A 24,154-nucleotide genomic window follows, 5' to 3' on the forward strand; every position below is an offset into this window, starting at 1 on the left:
TTAAAGGCCAAAAAAGAAAAGCAGCTGCCAAAGAGCGATATGTTAACCAAACGCATAAAAGAAGAAGATGTATGGAAGAGAAGCTGCTAGCTCGGTGTCTGATGTTAGACAGTATTCACCTGCTGTTGACTCCTTTGGTGGGTGATACCCAAATGATCCCAGCGCAGCTGCATTCATCTCTGTTCTCTGTGAGCACTCCTGAGAAACAAGAGCTCTCGCCTGCAGGAAGATTTTAGGTTATTTGTTAGACGATGGGCCGATGGTTTGACCTTTGATACGTTGAATTATTTATTATTTTTTATGAGTCTCGCCTGGGAAGTTACAGACAGATCCTGCTGTGTGTTAACCCCTGCCTGGACAAAGAGGCTTTCACTAGATGTTTCAGTCTTTTCTTGTTCTTGTTTGGCTTCTGAAAGCAAAAAACATTGGTTATCAACAGAAGTTACTGCAAAAAAAAAAACATGCTTGTACTAAAAAAGCTACCACAAGGGGTCAGCATATCAACATGCTGGCCAGACCTGCAGGAGGTGCTTGCTGAACTGCAGCATTTGGCTCTTCCTGACCTCGGTCTTCCCGAAGCTTTCTTCTGGCTTCTGCAACTCCTGCAAAAGTCATAGAGAATTATCTGTCTGAATTTTAAATTGAGATCGGCAGATCAATTAGTCTATGTTGTGCAGTAGGTTGTGCATCAAAAACTACTACTCCTACTAGATTGTTCAGTCATTTTGGTACTCAAACTGTTTTAGGTAAAAAACATTTGTCTTACTGTCAAATGGGGTTTCGAGTTTAATTCTTAAACGAATCAACTATAAAAAGATATTAATTCTGACCGCTGGGAGTGAGGTGGGCCGGCTGAGTGGTGTCAAATGCTCCTCCTGGATGTCCTCAGAAGCTGCCTCTGTGCCACCTTGTGTCTTTCCAGCCTTTGTGGGCGATGAATCTTCGGCTTCGGCGCAGGTGTGTCTGGGTGAGGCTGCTGATGAAGCATCTATGGTGCCGTTTCTGGTCTCAGGGGGACATGCCTGGAAGCGAAGAGGAGATTCCCGTCCTTGATTCTCTGGCGTGGTGGGACTGTCGTCGTTTCTCATGTCACCGTTTAATCGAAGCAATCCATCCACCTGGATCAAAACACAAGTGTTAATGTTTGGTTTGCATGTATGTAAATGTGTCATGTCCTGTGCTGTTCAATCAGAGGCATCTTTCCCTGTGATTCAATAATGTGTGAGAACTGCATTACAGTATACAGCACATCATAGGATGTGATCATCACATGGCCACATGGCACTTCACTTTGTACGGTCCAAGGGAAAACTGCCTGAATTTTAAGCTACTATCAGTCTAACAAGTGTCATGGCTAAAAACCCAGTGGCAACATTTGAGGTCATTACAAGTCTCTCCTCCCAGTTAGCTATTAGCTGTTCATCTAGCTCACAGCACCATGCTGGCCTCTATGACAAAGAGCCAGTAATATATGTGCGAGGAGCTGCTAGCAAGCGGTAACTTAAGACACAGTGGTAGAGTTGGGTGAATGCCGGCTCTCAGTCCGCCGCCCCTCTGCCTCCACCTTCTCATCCCTCTCCTAGCAGCCTGTGTGGGCTTTCTTTGTCCGCTGGGAGCCCACTTCACATTGAGAGGGTCCTACTTGTCAACTTCTTAAGTCAATAGGGAACAGAGGGCTCCATTCAAACCCAGGCTCCACTCAGACTCCTGACAAGAAATTCCAGAAAAGCGCTCTGCTCCATTTGGTCTGATAATAACCGGCCCCTCCTTCCTCACTTGACCAAAACATAAGCTCTCATTTTGAATATTCCCATTTTTTCTAGAAGAAAAAGGAAATGGATCCTGAGGAGGGTACTAAACTGAAACATTACATGCTTCTTCAGGGGTAGGGGAAGTCTTGTGTTTTTACTACAAACCAGCAGGCTCATCACCATGGCAGTTCTGTGGCATTCTAATGTAAATGCCAAGAGAGCTGGAGGGGAATTTACCCACCATTTACCAATCAGCAGGAAAACTGTACCCAGATGTAAAGTGGTCAAGGCCTCAATCAAAGTTAAAGGAAGCAAATCTCAACTCATTTCATGTATGTGTGGAGAAAACTCTTAACTGACATATGGAGCATGAACAGCGTGAAATGTAATTCAGAGTATTTCAGTTAGCTGGCATTTCAATGTAGTTATTTCAGACAGTTCACAGACCTTTGTTCAAAATGTCTGTCAGCATTGATTTCATTGTTGGCAACAGTGGTATATCTGACCTGTTCCTGCAGAATCAACCTCACCTTGTTGTTCCATGCATCAGATGTAGGTCGGGAATGGAAGTAAGGCTTGGGTGTCAGCAAAGGCACGGGTTTGGGGGAGAGTGCTCGTGTTGACGGCGGCTCAGATGAGTGATAGCGAATCTGAGGCCGCTGGTTGGTGGATAAGTCTTTGGGGAAACTCCCTCAATTTGGGCCTCAAAGGTAGATGTGAACTTTGGAACTGGGGCTGACTGCTGGCGCCAGATACCTCATGGGCCCGTTGGGGTCCATGTCGACGGGTTCTGGGCTTGTGGGGGAGGCCGAAAGGGAGATGGGAAAATGTGAGCAGGGAAAGGAGGGGTCTGCAGATATGCTGCGATCCAAGAGCTTCGGCAGCTGCAGGCGTTCCAAAACTGTCTCACTGATAGAGAAACGCTGGGCGTAACGTTGAGAATGGTAGCTGCCTCTTCTGGACTTCTGGCTCTTTTGTACGCCAGTCGCAGCTCCTCCTCACGGCGCTCCCTAATAAAGAATAGATATCCTTTTACGCACTATTAAATCTTAAACAAGTATATGTTCGGTTCCAAAATATCCTAATCCTAATAAAATCATGCACGGGTAAAGGAAATCATGCAAATCTATAAACTGCTTGGCATCAAATCAAAGTTTTTTGCTGCACATGACTTTAGTTTGAAGCAGATATGAGCATAAATCTTATTTCAAAAGATAATTTTTTTCTACTTCACAACCACCCCCAGAAATCTGCTCTTCTTCTTTGGCTTTCTCTCTGAAGGAGAACCTACTTAAGATGAACTGCAATAGGAGGTGCTGTCACCTTTGTGCGCGCTGACAGGAGTTATAGGGTACATGAAATTCTCATCTCTAAGAATGACCTAGTTTTCATGGTTCTAATACTACTCATCCAGGTTTTGCTTCTTTTTTTTTTAGAGGAAATCTCATCAAATGGTGTTCACCCACTTGTCCTGCACTATCTCTCTGTAGGTCTTGATGCTTCTTCTCCTCTGAGAGATACAGCCGTCTCCTGACATCAATTGCTCCATCGTCTTCCTCTCCTCTTGTTTTTTGATCAGGTCCTGGGAAATACTCTCCCTGCGATTTTTCCACCGGGCCAGGTCCTAACACACAAACAGATGAAAAGTGAGGTTTGGCTCAGCAGCATTGTAAGACTTGAAGCTTTGTCATTATGTTGTGCAACTGGGGCACAGCTAAATATTAATTTACAAGGAGTCTGCAGCTGCTAAAAAACAGCATATGACGGACAAACATCTGGTGTCATGGAGACAAGAAACTCAATTCCTCATTTTCAACTCCACTCACATCCTGCCAGTGATCCTCCTCTTCTTTCATTTGGTTATACTGGTTGTGCATCAGTTCATGTCGCTCCTGGCTGTGAGGTGTTAAGATGGCCTCATCCTCACTGCGCATATCGATCATACTGACACTCCTGGTGAGGACAAAGAAGAGATGAAGACCATGAATTGAAGAATGATTGCCTGTATGCTCACTGGTGCACAGCAAAACACTGACTAAACACTGAAACTGTATAAAATGTATCGGAGAAACCACATCATTCACAAACAACAGTAGACAAAAGCTCCATATCATCATGAAATGAACCTGTGTGTACACCCTCCTCTCTGAGTAAGATTGCATATCACCTCTTTGAAAATAGCATGTTTCATACAGAAAAAAACAGTTTCATTAAGACATAAATTATATTACAATTAAACAGGAACACATCCTATAAAAGGTGTAGGCAGCTGTGATTGTAAAACCTTTCGCATCATTCAGGTGTTAGAAGGCATACAGCAGATACAACAAGTATGATCTTCACAGTGTCAAATGTGATAAGAAACTTCCTATTGATCAGTAAGTGTTAAAGCATCCAGATAGAAACAGAAAAGGGACATGCAGCTGTTTGGGACCGTTCTCAGTCATGGTCAAATGCTTCATAGAAGCCACCGGATTCAAATAACTGACCAGTGAGAGAAATCTTGTGCCAAAGCATGACTGAATAACCATCTGCTCACTTTTATCAAAACTCCTGAGTAAACATGCATATGAGTCACCCACTTTGGGCAGCAGTGATTACCATGAATGCTTTGTCTTTTTGTTTCAATGGGGTAAATGGATACTGTGCTGGCAGAGTGGTTGTGACACAAGCAGCAGGCAGAAGCACTAAGTTTAGTAAGTCCTCTCCACAGACATGACTGCAGGCACTTGGAATAAATATGAGATAAATGGATTATTGTCAAGCTAAGGCAGGCACATCCAGTGGATTTATTGAAACCACATCTCTGAATCAGGTCACTGTTAGATACTGTTACAGCACACAGCCAAAAACATCCACTTTGAAGTCAGTTAATTAAAGTTTTATTTACGTTCTGCATGTAGGAAAATCTGACTTATAAGGAGCATTTAACTTTATGTTTTGAAAGAGCTGGCATTTAGATCAGCTTGCAGCTAATGCAGCGATACAGCAGCCCTGACTGGCGGTTCTTATTCCCACTTATACTTTCAGGAAAAGAGAAGTCTGACAGATTACTGTCATTACAGAGAACATTTTGGCTCCATTCCACTCTTCAGTGTGGTTATACAGATTAAATGGGGTCTTACATTTCAATAATTATTGTATTTGTGCTGTAGTTGTTTAACTTAAAAGATAAATTAGAGCAATCAAAATTACATTTGGCAAATATTCCAGTATTGGACTAGATGAGCGGTTAAGGGTGGTTTTACCCTAGTGATCGAATAATAAAATATAGGTCGGCACAAACTACCAAATGGAATCTTTAAAAAAGTACGAAAAATAACACTGACATCATTTTACAACTTCAACCCGTCACTGGGTTTAAGAAAGATTATAAAAGTTCATTTCGGCAGATTTTCCCCACTTGCATTCAGAAACAGTGGCTGAGTGATTACATGAGTGGCTTTGCAGTGCAGAGCGGCTCTGAGTGGTAATAAGACAACTTACTGTGGATCATCTGACACACTATCAGTGTGGCTGAATCTACAGAAGGCAGGGAGCATGGAGAGAAAGCACAATCACAAATGAACACAACACTATGACATCACAAACATGTCACCCACTCGTGCAAATATCAAAACACAGAGATGGAACACTTAATGGTTTGCTAGCAGGTAATATGTATCATGTGATCAGACAACGGGTTAGTTCATGACAAATTAAACAGAACAATATGTACCAGTTTAGTTTGAGAAACAATCCTTTAAACAGGAGTTCTCTTGTGTGTGTACAAATATATTGGTCAGCTTCTGGGTTGACTGATACAATTCAAACCAAGCACAAGGGGGCAGTCTCATCCAAAACACAGCTGAGAAGAAGTTGACTGCAGCACTGCAAATCAAACAGCTAGCATCAATAAATATGCATATGGAAATGATCTTCCAATGCAGCTGACACTAAACTATTAAAAAAAAACACATGCATTTTTAATTAGACAGCAAAGGAACAACATCAAGGAAGCGGCACTCTTTCTGTCTGTGACCACCACTTGTAGGTTTGGCTTTAACCATGAAGGTCTTTACACACAGCAGCCTCTGTGATGTTGGAGGGTGTGAGAGAACGTGTGGCGTGTGGCTGCTGTCCCACAGCACAAAAAAGGAGACTAAATTAAGAGAAGACCTCCTAAATCAAGTCCAGATATATGTTTTTTTTTAAAGACACGTTCCATGTGGTATGTTTTAGTAAAACATCTATTTTGCCATCACTTTTTACAATAGATGTCTGCCTGGGCTCTGCATTCAAGCCAACACCACTGCAGAATCTCAGTGAAATATGAATGAAATTATAACTGTGCGATGAAAGATGTTGAACCATCTCAAGTGCAAGATGTTCATTTCTAACTATATTTTGGTTAAAACCTGTAATTTCCCTCTTGTTAAGAACAAACTAGGTTAATAAACACAACCTAAAAAAAAACAAAACAGAAAGAAGAGGAAAAGAAAGAAAATACATGTTTCCATGCATTCTGTGTACAATAGCATTTTTAAGTTAGGACTATCAACCTGCATTCATGTAAAAAAAAGTATCATGCAGTCTTCAGGTAGTTCCATTTCATCATCCAACAGAAGCACTGCAGTTTCAGGTCAAGGTCACATGCTGATGCAGAGTATTCTAAAGCGTCATGGAAAAAGAGGACTCTTTGACTTGAAGATGAATTAAGTAGTTCTATCTCAATGCAGCAAGCTTTCATTACATGTAGTAAGGTTGCTAGATGGAGCTCACGTTGCTGGAAGACCGCTGTCCACCCAAGATGTCCCCTCATTCGGGTCATCCCTTTCACTTAGAGTCCTGCCTTTCCGTCGGCTTGTCTCAGTTGTTGCTGTAGAAATAGATGCCATGGCACTGGGCACAGGAAGGAAGCCCATGGGACTCAGGGTGGTCCCTCTATCGTCTCCCTCTGCATCTGCGACTGCTGGAGAACTGGAAAGTCCCTTCCTCAACCCCACATCCTTCTGCTCTGTCACAGGTGGATGCTTCCCAGATGTGCTGACGGGGCTTGTTGCGATCACCTGGGCGGCTACAGCATTTGGTGCTGGAGTTGTTGAGTGGTGGAAGAGCTCTACTGAGCATGAGCGAGCAGGAATACTGCAGAAGGTAAAGCAAACTAAACCGTTTTACTGCCTGGTTATCATCCTATCATCACACTGCATTCCTCTGGAGGAGCCTAAATGGAGGTTTTTGCAGACATAAATCTTACAAAACAGCGCATGGTCACAAACCCTCAGAGCAGACTGGATGTGAAAACAAATTGGAGTCACAAACTCAAAGCAAAATTCACTTGAATGCTCTGTTTGTCATCCTGTGATGAACAGCTACTCTCTGGGAGGCTTATTATTGGACTGCAAATTGCCAGAATGCATGGCAGAGAGAAACTGGCCAGCTGCCGGCTGTAAAAAAGGCCAAGCTTCAGTCCCAGTCTGCTCAGGGTCAGGGAAGGAAGAAGGCCTCATTTCCTTACATCCTGAGGGGTGTAAGGAAATGACTCTGAATGTGTGTGGACACACACAGTGCACGTTTTGTGTGTATGTATGGGTTTGCATTTGCAAGTGCATTCAGTTCTGTTTCTGGACGTTGATAAGAGTTTGAAAGAAAGGTCATGTGAGTTATTTTTGGAAAGCAAAAGGCAATCAATTGTTGTTCTTGGTCCCTACATGTTATATAATTAGATTGAGATTTTATCAATTCTTCAGCTGAACTACCTCATATAACTATTATGTACCACATCAAACATTCTGTTCGTGATATGAAACACAAACAACCACAACAACGCTGGATGTCAACTCTACTTTGCTTTTTACTATACTTTCAGCAAAAAGCTCTAAATCAAAGAATGTGTTAATGACTGATTAGCAGCGACAAATCCAATGTTGTAATACCAATTTAAATTTAAAGCATTAACTCCTGGCACCACTAAAAATGTACAGCTTTTGTTTTGTGTCTGGAAAAATTACAACTGTTACCATGTAGAGGAGTGTATATCAAAGCCTTTCACAAGCATCCCAGAAACCCTCCCTTTTTTTTCTTGGAACACAGATATACACAAGTCAGATTTCTACTCTTCTTTTCACTCCCCTGAAATGCTCACAATTCAAGCAATTCCACAACATCCGTGCCAGAAGAAAAACTAGAACTGGGGATGTAAAATAAATTTCCAACTGGACGGTGGAATGAAACGTCAGCTCCGACTAGGAAATAACACAGGATAAGGTTGGATTTGTGAATAAAACAAGAGGCCTAAACTAACAATTTTCAAGAGGAAAATACCACAATGATACAGCACACTGAACCTGCATGAACTGAAAAATAAACAATAACACTGTGCCTTGACAGCACGTAATCCTCACATTGTTACCTGAAACCAAACGTATAATGTGTCGCCCCAGGTTGGTCTGACTGTCTAATTTTATGAGTAAAATGCAAAAGAACATAGAGCCTTTCTAACTTATTTTCCTTGCAGCTCTGGATGAGAACAGCAGTGGAAATGATGCTCTGGTACTACTATACACTGCCAAAACAGTAAGCTGTCTGGATTGAAACACCAGCTGTGAAATGGAACTATTCTGCACAACACAAATGAAAACTGTTGTCTGCAGATTATCCTGACTAACAGGAACATTGTTTTTGGACAGAAGTGCTGTTACTAATATTAGCAAAGCAAGTGCAATCTTCTTAATTGTTTTCAGTGGCACAGATACAATTATGGTTGTGCAGACAGAACTGTCAGATATTATGAAAACATCGCATGCTTTTCTACAAAAGAACCTCCACTGCTGGCAAAAAAATCATGGCCAACTTTAACAAGTAGCTCCTTTTGCAAAGAGATTGAGGTATGATTCCGGTAAGGAAACCTCTCTTACATCACTTATACTTGTTCACAATGTTGATGAAGATTCTCAGTCATCCAGGTCATTTTCATTCAGAAGGCTGAAGCAAGGAATCTGGACTTGGACTTCCCCAACAAACAGCTAGAACTGATGAAGCTGCTTGGAGAGGCAGCGAAAAGTCCAGTTTTCTGCTTCAACCTTCAGACTTGTTCACGATGAACAGGCAAAGACGGCCCAATGAACTTTCAGAGTGCATGCCACTGTTCTGTAATCAGACACAGCAGCTAATGAGGCTGGAGCTGCTAGCCTAAAGCACTGATAAAAAGCAGGGAATTCCCTTTAAAAACAACATGTAAAACACACAATGTACTATCATTGTTTGGATTAGTCGATTTAGAATCAGCACTACAGAAAGGGAATAGGGATGAAAATAAAGATATAAATAAAGGTGAAGACCTCTGCTCAGAGTTGACCGTCAGGTGAGTTACAGTCTCCCTGGGGGTCTCTGCATGGGGGCTGGGAGAGGCTAAATGGCGGAGGCTCACTGCTCCTTCTCCATGCTCACTGCATGGATCTCAATGCAAGGTGTGGATGCAGCCTGGTCTCCTTCCTCCTCATCCTTTGTTACTCTCCATCTGAATCTGTATATGGGGTTCAAGGAGCGGGATGGGGGATGGACTGGGTGACTCTCCAGGTGGGGCGTCTAAACTATAGACCTCATTTTTACTAATCAAACAGCCAATCACACAACAAAATTAGGAGGTAATCACATCATCACAACATAATGATAATGACGTGACATGGAGGCACACACGATGTGGCGAGGGGAGGTTCACACATAAGTGGAAAGCAACACATTAGGGAGACCCCATGACGTACAACATTCAGAGGTGAAGGAAGGAGATGGACAAGGGAAAAATAAGGAAAAGTATGAATGCAAAAATCAAGTAATATATGATGGATAAACTTAGGGGGAATGACCTCAGCAGCAAACACTGGGCACAAGCACAGCAGACAGCACTCATTCCCCAAATATCTTCATTCTCCTGCTTTTAAAAATGTACACCTTTAAAATTTCTGTCTCTACAGGCATCACTAAGGCACATTGATACTGCAGCTGATCAAAACTGAGCCAAGAGAAGTTTAAAACTTGCAATGAAATCTATAATCCCAGCGCTCTCTTCATTTTTGACTACGTAGCATAAATGTTTGCTTCAATCAGGGCCAATGAAAATACACATCTGGGCTTCATCAGCACTCCCATCTGTGCGATATTAGACAGAGAAAAATAATCCACAGCCAAGTGCAGTTCGACATGAGTGGCACAAACTCTTACAAAACTGTCAACACAACACAGAATGAACCCACAAACCTATTTGAAGAACGGAAAAAATACACATCAGATGATTTGTTTTACAATCTGTCACTCATATTGGTCAGTTTTATGAATTCCACATCAATCTCATTTTAAATTACTCTATGGGCTATATTATTCACCCATACTAACAAATTTATATCAAATGCTTACATGCTAATGCAAATATAAACAGCTTGTGTCAAGCACTGATTGCATTGGTATCACAAGGTATTATCACTGCCAGCAGGGGGACGTGAATGTTCCACACTAGCATATTTTGCTATAAGCTTTATTAGCATTGTCATGTCAAATACCATACATGTACGTATATGCAAATAATGCTTCCAATGCGATATTGTGAAATTATGAATGTGATGATTAAATAAGTGGGTGAAAAAGCTTTACATATGTCATTAGTGCACTCACCTGAAACGTCTGTCTCCCCCTACGGGTGAGGTGGCTGTACTCCAGCTCTATGCCCTCCATCCTCTTTATCGTTCTTCTTCTTGCGGAGCGGTGTTGGCACATATCCACTCTGGTTGCTCTTGTTGGGCAGGTACTGGTTGAAGGGCATGGCGGTCCGTGGCTCGCTGATGGACGTCCGCCGTGCCAGCATGTCATCCTTATGGAATCTGGCATCTTTCTGTGAGAGGGGGCCGTCGGACTCCGAGTCGCTGCCACGGCCTAAGGGAAAAGAGAGAGAGAGAGAGTGGTGAGAATATGGGCCAACAACTGCAGATGAATAGAAGGTTTCTGGCTTGCGTCCTAAAGGAGATTTGTTTTTGTTTTTTTAAAAAATGAGCATCTTTAGGTATCCTAGAATGTAAGACAGTCTATCAAGCCATTGTCATTGTCAGAAAATTCCTGTGGCAGAGCATAAATCAGACCCAAGCAGGTTGATGGCCTGTTTATCAAACAAAGCAGGTAACATAAATCATCACCAAATTTGTATTGTGCAGCTCGTGCCGACAAAATTTGAGCCTACGGATAGGAAGCATGCCACTGTGTCTGTCTATCAGATTTTAAATATACTGTAAGCTTTTTAATGTCAGAGGTAACACCTGGCTTTGCAGAAGTGCATTGCTCAAGGACTTTCCCTGCTTGAGGTCTTAAATTCCTCAGCAAGATGTCCTAATGTGATCCTCGAAGAACACAGACATATCAGTCTGACTGATGGTGTCACATGTTTATAATTCCAGTGATGTACTGTTGGTATTCCAGTCATTTCCACTGTCTTCTGGGGACTACTTCAAACTAAAAATGTTCAAACAGCAGAAAATAGATACCTGAATCCTTGCTTTATCCAAGGTCTTACAAAATTCCTCTGCAAGATGTTCAGCATATGTGCTACTACTACCCCCCCTACCTTTAAGTGCATGTGTACTCAGACCCATGAATTTATGACTCAATGTATATATTTTCCAGCCATAAACCAGCAATTTAAACTGAATCTAAACCATAAAATCCCCCTTTTAATTTTGAGAAGATACATGTGGAAGCAGCCACAGCTCTTCATGGAAACAAATGGTACTTTCTGAACTTGTGAAAACCTCCTTTTCTATCAATAGACTTTTTGTGGTTTATGTTCTTTAAAAGATTGACAGATCAAGGTCCAAAAAAGGCCTTGAGGAATCTAGACTTTCAACAATGAGTGATTCAATTATGACTCTTAACCCATCAATTGGAAACATGACTGACGCTACCATCCAAGTTGATCCATCTTTAAGGAACAACATATGTTGTTTGGGGATGAGCTGCTCTCTCTGCACATATGGTAACACTGAAGCTTGAGGGAACGTTTATCACGGGTCAGTGCCATACTGTACCCGGGTTTCAAAGAAACATCAATTATCATCAACATGCAGTCATAGTTCAGGAGGAAGAAAAGCTGTGGATTTTTTTATCCTGTATGTGATGAAGTTAAATTGTTTATACATATTTATAATGGGAGTAAAACAAAAGCTTGCAGGATACCGATCTAGATGAGTAAGACATTGAAATCTGAAGTCAAATTAGACAGCTTGAAGAAATTCCAAAGTCTATTATTAGATGAATCCATTTTTACAGTTTGTTAAAGAACCTGTGTTAGGATCTGGACTGGAAAATCCCTTGAGTGGGATGTGATCATGGACTCTACTATGTCAGTCTCTAGGCCAATGTTAGCGCCGCAGTCCATTGTATGTGTCCAAGTGAGCAACCCTGACAGAGGATACCTGAGATACATCTGTCTATTCTTTGTACTAGTGGAACATAATGTTTTAAAATACAAATGATGAAATGTAACCACAGTAATGCTTCTTAGAATTGTTTCCATTGTTAACATAACAGGATTATGTTGTAAATCCACCATGAATATGGCAAACTAAGCCATCTCTACTCTGCTTTACAAAAAGAAAATGCTGCTGTTTTACATAAATTCTACATGCATTACAAACTGGCTGACCTTTTGACTGGAGCATGCAGCTTTAGCCTCAGCTCTTTGAGAATATATCACACACATATATGTATACAGCCAGCTCATGTGACCACTTTTCCTAGTTTTCAAGAACAGATAAGAAACAAACCGGCTATGTGCTAGCAATATAGTTGTCACATTTATTATTTAAAATCATAAACACACTGGTATAACCATGCATGTGACCATGTAGCAACAGTAAGAGCCAGGGGAAGTTTATACTAATGTTTGAGTTAAAGTAGCAGTGAAAACAAACTGGTAACTGATATTTGAGAAAAACCTGAATCCTTCACTTCAGGGCAATATTTTCGATAAAAGCCTAAACACCATCTCAGTTTCATCATTCAATTATTCTTTCAAACAGCCTTTGACTGGCTGTATGGGTATCGTCCTGCAAAAAACAGAAAGCAAGGAGGATAGGCTATACAGCACATATGAGCAGCAACGTGTCTAATTTATCAAAACTGTAACTATACAATAACCAAAGAACACTGACAATATCCAGTTTCAGTAACCCGATTGAATTAAACTCTTCCTCCTGTTCCCTAATTACTGTCAGGGTGAAGTCACTATTCAGTGCTGAATAGAGAAAGGGCTTTGTCTAAAGGTCAGGGCAGAATCTGGCAGAGTCAAGTTTGTATGCGTGTTATTAATGGATGCTTTTGTTCTGGGCACACTCAAAGCTCCCGGATTGGGTGATAACTGATGTTATCCTGTTCTTAATTTTTGGGTTGTGGTAGCGAATGCAATCTGTACAGTGATATTTTCCAAAGCAAAGCTAATTTATACAGAAAGGCCAAGTTCCCCAAAACCATTGAACTTTTTTTTTTTTGCATCTTTCTTTTCTCTTGAGCACGAAAATCTGACAGCAATAAATCCAAACCACAAAGGATATTCACCTCAGGCTACATACAGTGAAACAGATCTGTAACGTTAAAAGCATTTCTAAACGGATGTGTGTTGTCATTAAGTTTTCTCCTTAACTAACTTCTTCCAGCCGCCTCCACGTTTTTCAGTTAGCAATTCCTTTACTTTTTTTTTTTAAAACTTGTATCTAACGGGGGCGTGTGGGAATAGAAGAAGCCTGACAGTGTGACTAATCAGCTGTGGGTTACACGTGTTGGTGGAGAGATTTATTGGGTAATGCTTGTGTAGTAAAAGTAAGTGGTTTAAAATAATGTCCTCTGGCAGCCTGGCATTCCAGTCTATCAAGGCTAATGTATCAGAAGAAAACAGAGTCATTTCCTTGAAATATACGAGTGTTAACTGGCCCATGTTTAGGATGTTTTGGAATAAAATGTACTATACACATTCTACAATGAAAGTAGATCCATTACTTTGCTTTTAGGAGAGTTTAAGGGTGGGTTCACCCCCATTTTTCTGCAGTTTGCCTGTTGGTGACAACAGCTTCAGCTTTGGAGACAGCAGTTTCCTTTGCACTTCCCTCAAAACAAAAACACAGTCAGACAGGATGCTTAGTGTTGCTCTGTATTTTCCCACACAGAGCTCAGCGATAAAAAAAAATTACTCTGTGGCTGAAATCTTTTATAGGCCTACATTAAAATTTAAAAAGGTTCACAGCTAGAAACTGTAGTAGCAATCAACAGCTTTTAACAACAGCATAACGGCCAGTTTGGCATTATAAAATGGTCACATACCGTATAACCACACTGCATTTATACCTTCACTTCTGACCTCAGTGCAGCAACAAACAACTTCAAAGCTGTTTTGCATTTGATGTTTCACTTGAAAATCCTAACGTTAAGCTACCATTTGAGAGTATGGTTTTGAAAACAAAGGCACAGTAAACATAAAATGCCTACATAATGTCTGATTATAATGTTATTTCTGTATGTTTTTTTTCCTGCATGCTCCAGTGTAGTACTGCATGTGTTTTAACATCAGTGGTAAGAATGTCTGAAAGCACATTGAAAATGTGATGCTCTATGAAAGAAAAGCCACCCTGTACTTTTCTCTACAAAGAGATTTTTCAACTCATCTTAATTTACTGAGCTACCCTTCCAACTATTAACAAGGCTTTTTTAAAATTTAAAATAAGGATGTCATTACATATGATTGTGTCCTTTGTTCTCAAACCACTGTCAAACTCATCAAGTGCCAGATCAAAAACCAGTAACAGCTCTTTCGTATGGCCGCACCTCTTTCCCTTCTATGTTTCACATGCTATATCAGGAGGATGCATCATTTCTTCCTCCCTCTCTACTGCCATCAATCATCTCAGTCAGCACTTCAAGAGAGCCATCAAACAGCCGTAACCAAGGACAACAGGTTCAAACACAAAGAACAGCACAAAGACACTTTTGTGTGGATGTCAATGGCAGAGCATAAAACCCTTACTGAAAGGTGTCACAGGCACAAGATTGGATGAGGCGCATGATATCGAAGCACATACTATAGTCTAGACAATAAACCTTCAAAAATACACAGACTGAATTGGTGTAACATATAAAATTGCATGATCTGAGGTTTTTATATACGTCGAGGGATGCACATGTGGCATGTAAACAACAAATGAATTAAAGCAAAAGCACCAAAAAATATCAATCCTTATCAGTGTAGACCTGTTGAAGGGCTTAGTTCAGAACGAGTGTTTCCACCAAGACAAATAAATGTCTCTGTGTTGACATCACCTGCTACAGCAGCCACTGTATGTCAGCATGGTGGAGCCAGTGTTAATATTACATAACTGTACTTGACACAAAAGCAGATGTCTTTACGAACTGGGCTTGAGGATACCTTTGACACTGCAGATTAGCATTAGATGACGTGATCCTAAAACTGATACAAGCTAAGAAAGCACATAAAGATGAAGATCAGTGATGTGAATGTAGCCCGTGTGCTAACCATAGCCATATTCTTTTAACAGTGTAAAAAAAAATATTAAATACATCAGATGAAAAACGTGCTGCTAGTGCTGAAATTCTTTCCCTTCACAAGATGTATGGCTGCGTCTAAAGGGAAACAATGGCCACAGATTGGCTTCAAAACAGCCACTGCTGCCATTATAATTCACATATTCTCTCCAACAGCCTTTGACTAATGCTGGGCGTTGTCTTGCATAAACATAGGCTGGAGAACAACAGGCTTTATTACAGTAGTACTACAAAGACAATGCACTTCATTTATCTAGACACTGTATCTGTACACCTTGACTGGTCCCAACAAAACAGTCTGTACTGAATTACTTCCTTCAAAAAGACAAATTGTCGTTACTAAAACAGCACAGTGGCTACTGAGTTAACCTGCAGCTTTTCATCACAACCACAGTATCATGCTCAATTCAACCTATAGTTGTTTTACAGTAATAATTATAGACTTCCTACCATCACTGCTGCCGCGGGCGACCAGGACGTCGGGCGACGGGGTCTGTCGTGAACGAGAGCCGAAGGAGTCCAGGCTGTCGAATGAATCCTCGCGTCCGTGGCGTGGCGGTGAGAGAGAGTCACTGCGCTCAGAGTCCCAGCAATCGATGTAGCCACTGTCCCGGATGCTGCGTTTAGGGCTCTCTGCCTCTTCTGCCTCCTGAAAATGTATACAAAGGCATTTTATAAATACATGTATACAGAAGAAAAGAGAGCAAAGCGCTGAAAGTAATCAAATACCCAAATATTGACACGGATTTTCCTTTACTAAATCCATCACTTGTCACTAAAGTCCTTTAAACTTCTGTTGTGTGTTCTTAGCTTCTGCAGTCCACCCACATCTATTTATCCAACAACCTTTCTGCATTTTCTCTTTTTTCATTTCAGCCTACATCACTCCTCGTTATTCTCTCTTCACCTCAGTGACCCCTCCCGTTCTCCGTCTACAGCTGAAATGTGTCTTTGCAACTAATGGAAGGTGGGGAAAGGCCTTTCCTGTCTACCAGAGGACTTCCTGTTCCTGATCCCTAAACCATTATGAAACCCTGTAAAAATATATTTTTTTAATGTTTGTGTGTTTTCAGAAAAAACTCCCTTTAAACTAATGAGATTAGGTCTGACTTGATTTGACATGGTGGATGATTATTTGAAACATTTGTCTTAACGTCCAATGAGTTTCATCTTTTTATTTCTTTTTGCTCTAACAAAAGTGCCTGGTGACACTTCAAGTCTTACTTTTCCATCCTCAACATTATAAGCTGCAGCTACCTTTGAATAACTGCTGCAGTGCACACTGAGTTCTGGAATTTGTGCACCTGATGAGCGTCCCCTTTTTAGTATTTTTTTTTTTTTACTTTCATGGAAACGTGGCTTTGTTTTCTTCATGTGCAATGTGTGAACATCTGGGAAAGTAATTCTGCTGAGTTGGCAGTAATTTCTCACTTTTATAGAAACGCGAATGGACGTAACATTGTGTAATAAATTGCATGTGGGTGACATCATGGCTATGGATGGTGGTCACAGAATGTGAGTGTCTACGTGTGTTGATGGGGAGCTAATTTATTTATTTTTTTTGCTGTTTTGGGTCAGTAAAAGGGTAGAGCACAGGTCAAGATGATTTACACTACAGTCCGGTTTTACAGTGACACGTGCAGTGAGTGCAAAATAACTCTAGCTAAATCACTTTAGCTGGACATTTAGTTACCACAGATATAAAGTATATAATCCATCTTTCTCTGCCCCTTTAATTTCTCTTTCTTCACCAGAGATCAGATCAGATCAGATGGTCCCTCTACTTTTTTTTTGCCTCATCTTTACTAAACATGACTTAGCAAACCTTTCGCATCTGTGACAGCAGGCCCTCAAACTCTTTCAGGTCCAGCGTGGGCCCGTTGTAGGAGGTACAGCTATTGGCAGCACGACCCAACCAGTAGATAGTGATTAAAACCTGAAGGAAAGAAGAAATAATGTCAGAAACATTAATAAATCAGTTTGAAACATAAGTGTTGACAGGCTGCTGCTTAACCTTGAGCCCTGTGAGCACAACTGCGAATCAAGAACCATTTTCTAGTTAATGGTTAATAAAACACAAGCTTTAACATTTATGCTACCACACAATTCAAGTGCGAGATCTGTGATATTATTCATGAAACAAAGAAGAATTTATCATAAGGAACTGTCCAGTGGACATAAACCATACACATGCAGCAAGAGTCAAACCTTTACTACCCAGATCAATCTGTAAAATGGCTTTAATAACAATGTGTTGTGTTGGAGGGAGGTCTGAGTGCACAGAGCAAACATCGACTCATTATTCCTTTTACTTTCTTTCCTGGAAAGCATCGCAAGCTGTTTTCCTGCTTATTACAATCCTGGCTCCTCCAAAGAAGCTAAAAAAGGCGTCCTGCACAAACACGACAAGACCAGGCCATTGTTCTGCCCCTGTAACCAGTCACAGGCACCTCTCCTGCTAACATATAGCCACCATTCACAGGTCAAAGTGATTTATACTTGCTTGTTCGCTAACTTAGCTGGAAGAGCATAAATTAGCAGGCCAATCTAATTTCTCTCAAACACAGCAACACTGCTGAATAAGCAGAAGCAAGAGGCCTTTTCCCCCACTGGTGTTTGTTTGCTAATGTTTTGAAGTAACACCAAGTGTGACTCAGGAACTGAGGTTTACTGCATTCAGGGTCCTTTGCATGTCTAAACCTCAGAATGTATAGGCTGACTCCAGCCAGAGGGAGAGCACAATGAGCTGCACGTTTAGCAATGTTGGCGAAGTGCTCTCAGCTATATTTACTGTGTCCATGTCAACCAGTCCTCCACAGGGATTGCTTTGATAAGAAAGCTCAGCATGGCTTAATGTGTTTATTTGAGTCATACCGTCAGTGTAAACAACTTCAACACACTTGGAAGAAAAGCAAAGCAACGGGCCTGGAGATCAGAAGAATACCCAAATGCTAAATGAGTCTTAAAAAGAATGCTATAAAAGTATAGTGCTATGGTCACGCTGCAGCTGCTGTGTGTCTGCACACTGTAGCAGCGAAGTATGGAGCTTCTGTGTCAACAGTATTATGAATACATCTGTGCCAACTCCCATTGGAAGTGGGTCAGCATCAAATGTGTTTCACTTGCTTACTACTGTGCTTTGTACACATCTATATTGATCCCGACTACACAACCACAATGGGAAATCATCCAACAACTGTGCCTGCATGATTTACAAATGCTACACTCACTGCCATATAAACACTGACACCTAACACTTGGACAGAAGCACGTAAATACAGGAGTTTTTCTAGTAGACTTTTGACTGACAGGAGTAGAAATGACAAGCTTGACAGTAGCGACAGGCACAGTGTCACCTTTGTTTTGCCTCATCAGTTTAAGCAGCTGACTGCTATGACACATGTGGACAGACCTGTCAAAGAGGTTCCACGGAAAAACACAATAATATCTTTGTTTCCTGTGCAGGCACTTGGAAACGGCACGTGTAAACCCTCAAAATGCACAAATGATGTTAACACAAGCCAATGCAAGCATAGCACATCACATTTTGCAGATATACAGTGGCACATACGGCCATACCATTCATCACACTGCACATATCCACCATCAGCTCTTTCTTTTCACACCTTTACCTGCTAAACGGTCATCTCATGACTTCAGCTATATGCCACACATCAAGGCTAAACAACACATTTGTCAGCACATCAGCAAATTCCGCTCAGTGCAGGATCTTTCACCTCTCAATATTTGATGTGTTGCAGAGACAGCTGCTATAAAATCCTAGTCCTCAGTTCTGCAGTCTGCAGGGTAGATTCACAGTGTAGTAGTCCTGGCTGAAGAACTGAAGAGCTGCAAACACTGGGTAAGGTAGCTGAGAGTCCCTGTGTTTAGTCAGCTAAAAGAGCTAGCAGCCCAGGCTGGCTCTGCAGCTCAGCAGATAACTTGTATGGTGCGCACCAGCATCCGAGGGAGAGAGGGGTAGGAGAGAGAGGGAGGCAGAGGCAGTGAGAGAGAGAGAGAGAGAGAGCAAGAGCCAGTGGAGAGTGACTTTGACTGCAGAGTGGGCAGGGCTAGCATTATGTGCTCTACTTATTAAAGCAGCATTATTAGAAAAGCATTGGAATATGCTGTGGTACATTGGGGCACAGAGGAAAGAGAGAGGGGCTATAAATGTAAATAATTCAAGACCCTCAGAACAGCAAAAAGAAAGAGAGCTCAAACAGACAAAACCAAGAATATACAGAAATATTCTCAAATCAGAAGAGACCAAATACATTAAATAATTTAAAAGTAGAGTTATGTAAAGTAGACAAACCAAGAAAAGCTGAGATATATTTTTTAAAGTGATAAACAACAATATAAAAACATACTGACAGACTAAAACTACAGAATAGCAAACAAGTAAACAGGCTAAAATCAACCGTAGTGTCAACAACAGCACAAACAGAAACACTGGGCCATAATAACAGTTTCCATGCAAACATACATTTAACACACAAACAAATGATCCCACTGTAATCCAGCGGTGTCACTTACATTCTTGAGCTTTCGACTGCAGTCACTTCCCCTGGAGAACATAACAAAGACACAGAGAGAGAGAGGAGAAGTCAGACTTCTGCTGGTTTCATTGAAATGTCTTACATAAAGATAACTGCAGACTTTAAGATTCAACATCTCCCACACATCCATACAAAACAGCAGCAAAAGCAAAAATGATCTGTACTTACTCCAGCCCATGCAGGAAGAACTAGCAGACTTTAGTCTCTGTATTCACTTAGTGACTTTTTATTTAATAGTTCCACCAGCTCATTCAAGTTTTTCACAGGCTATGTAAAATAAAATTATATCATAGAATGTGCGTATTTGTTCCTCCGTTAAACAGTCAGAGCTTTTCATATTTGCCATTTTGAACGTGCATCCATCATTCACAAAGACAGAAAGTCAGAGAAGTCAGACAATGTGGTGGCCAAATGGTTTGACTGCCAATTGATCTCTGGGAGGTGGAGAGCAGAAATGCCACAGCAGCGGCCACTTAGCGCCACTCATGTTGCCAAAATGAAAAGATGTGGATCCTGCGGATTACCGCGTGAAGCTATAAATGGGAAGTGGAATGAAGCAGTTGTAAAACTGACCCCAACACACACTTGTGCAGTATAAATACATATTTCTAGACTGAGAGAGAGGAAGAAGAAGAGAAAAACAGACCGACACACAGACACATACACAAAGACCTTGATATTTTGTTTTAAATTGTCGTCTTTCTTTCCCTCAGCTGTGCGGCCTTCAGAAAGATCACAATCTCACATTTTTCAAAACGCAGTGCCTGTCATTCAGTGAAAAATGCATGGGGTCAGAAAAGCGAATGTGTAATGTGTATATACACTGTATGTACAGTACACTCTTGACACTCACACAAAATAGCTTATAATGATGATGTATTGCACCAGGTTTTGTGGTGACAGGTGTTACCTAATAACAAGACAGAGCTTTATGAATCTATAAGGGACTGAGGTTTCTTTATTGTCTGAGTTACATGACAGGGCAGTGTTGTCAGACAAAACCCACATCAATATCTGCAAAATGTTAGGATCTCATTTAAAGTAAGGAAAACCTCTTCCTTCTACACCCACACTGCAAATTATGAGGCTGTTAGTTTCCAAAGCCTGAGGGTCACAGAGCCCATCTCACTCAACATGCAAGTGACACCCAAATTGCAGTTGCACTGGTTTTCCATGACAGCAGAGACCAGAGAAACAAAGAAGCGAGAGATGAGGAGGAGAACAAAGTGAAAGTAGCTAGAGGGAATGAACTTCAAACTCTGCTCATCATCTACTTCACCAGTTCTTTCTGTCAGCTGACTAAATAAACACGGGGACAGGTTGCTTTTATCTGCTGCCACCTTGTAGAAGCAAACCTCTGATGGACAAACACTAGATTCCACAAGGTTGTAGATCATATTTAGGGGCCCAGTTAACATGCACATCTGTCATATTATACCAGTTCCTCTTCTGTTTTTTCCTGCATCAGTGACGAATAAAACATGAATATTTTTAGATTTTTGTATATAAATACATTAACTGATGGCAGGATTTAGTTTTTCTTTGTTTGCACAATTTCGAAACTTTGAATATACCTTAACAGCTGAATGGAGACACGGCTTCTCTCCCCTCTCATTGACTCTGCCTGGCGAACTGTCACTTATCTTGGAAATCGATCCGTTTCCATCAACACGCAGAGCAACAGTAGATATTTCAGGCCTGAGCTCATAGTGTACCAGACCCTGCCTGTCTTTAGACTTCCCTGTCCAAAGCTGTTTCCTAGATGAGTAAACACCTGCCTAGAGACTCCAGGGTAAAGCACAGAGACCTTTTCCTGACATGGGTACGAGGTGCAAGAAAATAGCATCCTGTAGGACAGTGGGTTACATAACCACTGGAAATAGCACAGGGCTACTTAAACAATGACACCACGAGATTCCCTTTAAACTTCACTGTATACATTTCTGCTGTACTCCTGATATGTTAAGTAAACATATGTTAATTAATGTTTAAAACCATCTTTTTTTTTGAATAAATTAAAACAATCTAATGCAGATATCAATGCAACAGAAGGACTGTAGTCCACCGTTATAAACTTGCCAGGGCTATGTAAAGATTAGTGTACACGAACACACAGAGGCACCTCGGTGTTTTAAAGGATGCCTTGTTCTGACAGAACCAGTCAAGCAGCTGTTCCTGAGACCAGCTAAGATTAGCACCGCACGCTCTCTTGCCCCATCTCCACTAGCACCTTTCTAAACCCTTCTGTGAATGGAACCTTGGTTATACGCAGTAGGCATGATGCCAGTGCATACCAAACACATTGCAACACCCACACACATACAGTATATATATATATATATATATATATAAAAACACTACTTGTACTTGGCTTTGTTACCAAGCAACAAAGCAGGAGTCATGGCTGACTGAGTGATGTAAACTCTTGTGTTGTATTTGGACAGAGACCAGTTGTGTCTAACAGATATGCCATTGTTGTTTCACTGACTCAGGCTCATACAAACTTTCATTGACTCTCATGCACTTATTTGTGTTGCAGTGAACTGCTTGATTGTGTGCAGCAGAGAATGACAGGCGGGGAGACTGACACAGAAAAAGAGTCAGTGCACAACCAGTGTTCCAAACAATCCTGTGACTGTTGTTAACACTATCTTTGTTAGCTGCTGCTTTCCCAGTCAAGAAAATCCAACCTCAGTCATTTTGCAAACCACAAATCAGGTCTTTACAGGTATTGTACCACAATGCACCAGACTGCATGGTCATCCTTACTGTCCTTACAAAACAGTGCTGCCTTTTGTCCCTTGTGACTGGATATTTACTAATCTAAACACATAAAATGCTTTCTTCATCTATCACATTGCAATGTGCAGTAGTACTACAGGTAATTTTAACCACCATTGTACCAACAAGATGAACAAACACCAAAAATTGTTCAGTTCATTTGAGATTTAATCACTACAGACATGTCTTACTTGGCAGTGGGGCGTGTCGATGTGTCCTGCAGGTCTCCTGGGTCAAACAGCTGGGAGCCCTTCAGTCCTAACTCCTCACATCCACACAGAAACACACTGATGTTGTCCTGTAAAAAAACATGCACACATGAATTAGAAAAGATTCTAACCTGAAACGTAATTACATAATAACCAACACAAAAAAAAATCTTCCAAGGTATCGGGCAAACACCTGTTCAGCAATTATTTTCCACACCATTTTATTGCACACATGCACAAACTAGCAGTTTCTGCACAACATGAAAATCAGGATACCTGCTCGACAGAAACGTGACACCTTCAGGTTTTGTGTCCGGCTCTCCTTTCAGATTACTCCTACTTTCACTGATGACCCTTTGCTTCATTCAAGTCTGTCCTGCTTCTTATTTATCTCTCCTCAGTCACCTGCATTTCCTCAGTCATTCCTTCTTTCTCTGTCTGTCTCTACGTTCCACTCTCTCTCTCCAAGTCTTCCCCCGTCTCTCTCCTCTGCTCGACTCTTTGTTGGATGCAACCTGAGACAAACTCTCCTCTCCTGTTCCCAGGTTCTCTCTCACTCTCTCTTTGTGTCCGAGTCTCTCTCTCTCTATCTTTCAGAGGGCCACAACCTAAGCCCTTCCCTCCCTTTCTCTCTCAGGGTGTCACCATTTCCTCTCCACCCCAATGTACCCAGCTCTCTCTCTCTCTATCTCTCTCACATGCCAAAAACAAACACAATGTGCTTATATATCCACATACATGCTGTTTAATACAGCATATACAGTACTTTTGTGTGTATGTGTTTAGATGCACCCAAATATAAACCTTATTTAAATGTACACATTAGCAGGTATAAAAGTCCATGCATGACTGCAAACTGATAAAAACACACACATTTGGAAAAACTTGTTCTCACGATCCTTGTCCGTTTCTAGCAAAAACACCCTCTCCAAACCCACCCTGCAGCTTCCTGTGTTTTTGGGACAGGGCCATCTCTGATCTCCTGGTGAGGTGACCCCACCTACTGATACACACTTACAAACACATGACCATTTCTTTCACAATAGACCCAACAATCTCATCTTCAGACCTCTGGGAGGACAAACCTACAGTGGGATTAACTGCAGTCTCACACATGACTTCAAAATCAAAAGGACGTTCAGACTAGTGTAAGATTAGTCTTTTTTCCCCCTCCAGATCCATGAAATGAGATATCACTTGGAACAAGAGACTCGTTTTAGGTGGGGACACCCTTCAACAGGGACTCCCAAAATCTGTCCAAGTATCCAAGTAAACAGATCTTCGT

At 41.3% G+C, this 24,154-nt stretch overlaps 1 pseudogene; it reads right to left on the minus strand.

Moving 5' to 3' along the window:
- Positions 1 to 42: 42 nt before the first annotated feature.
- Positions 43 to 24,154, minus strand: part of LOC114443072 (LIM and calponin homology domains-containing protein 1-like) — a 55,723-nt pseudogene continuing 31,611 nt past the window's right edge.

This window comes from Parambassis ranga, chromosome 10 (genome assembly GCF_900634625.1).
Source record: "Parambassis ranga chromosome 10, fParRan2.1, whole genome shotgun sequence".
Lineage (NCBI taxonomy): Eukaryota > Metazoa > Chordata > Actinopteri > Ambassidae > Parambassis > Parambassis ranga.